The sequence below is a fragment of the Dipteris shenzhenensis genome, chromosome 11, assembly GCF_047967505.1.
Source record: "Dipteris shenzhenensis isolate YYH24624 ecotype China chromosome 11, Dip_SZ_1.0, whole genome shotgun sequence".
NCBI classification, from domain to species: Eukaryota; Viridiplantae; Streptophyta; class Polypodiopsida; order Gleicheniales; family Dipteridaceae; genus Dipteris; species Dipteris shenzhenensis.
Genome location: NC_141606.1, coordinates 23,834,707 through 23,837,483, shown reverse-complemented (window position 1 = coordinate 23,837,483; position 2,777 = coordinate 23,834,707).

The following is a 2,777-nucleotide window of genomic DNA, read 5'->3' as shown; positions in this document are numbered from 1 at the left end:
TTATGGGAAAAGGCTACTGGGAGTTCATTACAGGAAATGAAGAAGAACCAGTTCTTCCTAATGTTCCCAATCAACAGGAAATGCAGGCATTTAAAGGATGGCATGAGAGAGCCAGAAAAGTTATGTACTGGCTGTCTATCAGTATTTCAGATTCAATGATTGTGCATATTCAGGATGCAAGTACGCCAAAGGTGGCATGGGATACTTTGGCTAAAATGTACAGCACAAATACGCAGGCCAGGAAAATGCAGCTCAAGCAGGAGCTGCACAATGTGCAGAGAGAAAATATGAGCATCAATGACTACCACATGAAGGTGAAGAAAATTGCGGATGCACTTGCTTCCATTGGGTCACCAGTGGATGATGACAATTTAGTTTCTGTGACCTTGAATGGTCTAGGAAAGGATTATGCACAGTTCCGGACATCCATTGCCGTCTGTGAAAAATTTCATGATTTTGAGGAGTTGATTGCTCTTCTAATTTCTGAAGAGCAGAGAAATGGTGGTGCATCTTCTTCAGGAGGAACCTCAAAAGAAACTGTCTTCTACTTAAATGCTGGAAGGGGTAGAGGCAGAGGTAGAGGAGGCCGATCTGGAGGCCATGGTAGAAATCAGAATATGCAGCAAACTCAAGAAAACCAGTCCTATGCAGGAGGACGTGGTAACTCTAGAGGCAGGGGGAGCCAAAGAGGTCGTGGTGGATGGTAGAGAGGCCAAAATGCAAACAGCAATGTTGAATGCTACTACTGTGGTAAAATGGGGCATATGGCTAAAGACTGCTACAAAAAGCAGAATGACATTATGAATGGAAAATTGCAGCAAGGCAATTATGCATCCTCTAGTAGACAGGGTGATGACAGAAATGAACATTTGTTTATGGTACAACATATGACAAATTCTGTGACAAGTGCAGAAGAAAGCAATGATGTGTGGTATGTTGACTCAGGTGCATCAAACCACATGACAGGTCATGCTGAATGGATGCAGGATGCAAGGAAAATGGAAAAACTAGGATTTGTGGAGACTGGTGATGATATTGCACATCCTATTGTGCAGATTGGCAAAATTCCTTTGTCTATGCAGGATGGGAAAAAGAAATACTTGTCTGATGTATTTCATGTCCCGAACATCACCAAGAACCTGGTTTCTATTGGTCAAATGGTTGAGCAGGGCTTGCAGGTCAGACTCAATCCTCATGGATGTTTTGTTGAGGATAGGAAAAATAATGGTCGCTTGATAGCAAAAGGAAAGAAGAAAGGCAGGATGTTTACGCTGGATGTGGACATGCCTGAATTGAGTGCAGCAATGTTTGCACATGGGACCGGTGTAGTTGCAAATATTGATATCTGACATAAACACATTGGTCATGTTAATGTACAGCGACTTAAATCAATGCAGGCCCAAAATATTGTTGCAGGATTGCCTAAATTCAAGGTTATTGGCTATAGAAGGGGAGAATGACAGTAGTGCCATTCTCCAACATTTTTGAAGTATGCCATTGAAATGTTGGAGAAAGGCACTAGTGCCATTCTGAAGCATTTTTGTCTACTTAAGTGTCCCATCAAGCAAGTAACATTATTGGATGGAAGGCCATTGCAATGATATGTGCCCATGAACTAGTATGCTAGTACAAATGAGGTGGTCACCAATGGAATGTTGGAAAGGGATGCTACTACACTTTCAAAAAAGAGAAGATGCACTTTCAAAGGAAGCCCAAGCAAAGAGAGCCTCTACGATCAATGTACAAAATGTCATTGGAATTGGTGCAACAAGTTTCTTCCATTGATTGTGATGGTGGGTGTTGCCAGTGAGCTAATTAAGAAATGCTTATGGATTTTTGGGACAGCTCCTTGGAATCTCATACAAACTTTATATGTGATATGTTGTCAATGGCTTAGCATCCTAAAATGGCTAGGAGGGTATGCTACAACTTTAGGATGAATGGTCAGGTAATGTGTTGTAGAGCATGTTATGAGATGCATAAAATACCAAAGACATAATTTTATCAACGAAGGGAGAAATTTGTGAATGTTGCATGATGATATGTGGAAGGGAATACAAGGATTGTTAGGAGGAGTACGGAGCACAAAGGCATGGATAGGGCTCTCGGCAACACCTTGTAGGCAATAACTCAAAGCATATGGCTCACAAGACTAGAAACATGTTGGATAACCTCAGCTTTAATGAACATATCTAGATGGACGTATAATGTGCTAAATCAATCGTCCTCTAAGCAAAGAAGGTTGTGCTACATATTATTAATAAACTGTATAAGACTGTAAAGAAAGGAATACTTCAACTTCTACTTTATATAAAATTTGGTGTGAAAAATTTTGTAATGTGAAGCCACCATTGAGGCAATGGACGCTAAAATGCAAGGTTTGTGACAAATTAAAAATGCTATTGAATACAACAAATGGAAGAAATATCAAGGAAGGTATATAGAACCCTAGCAATCTATTTACATCACGCGCATGATGCTTGAAGTTGTATGTAATTGGAAGCTATATCAAACAAAAAATAAGTCCGTGTGTATCAACATTGATGGAATGGATTGGAGCACAACAACTTTGCCAAGGTATGCACTCCATCTCCATTGGAGGATAAACATGGACTTAAAATTCACTTTTGTGGAGTATTAGTATATGGATACCAACTTTTTTGCGATCTGGGTCTAAGCATGGTATAATGTATAAAAAAGTATTCATTTTTTCCAAGTGCCTGAAGAGTACTTTTATTTCGAGCAGTATATTGCCTTGAATTTTTAAAGGATTCTTT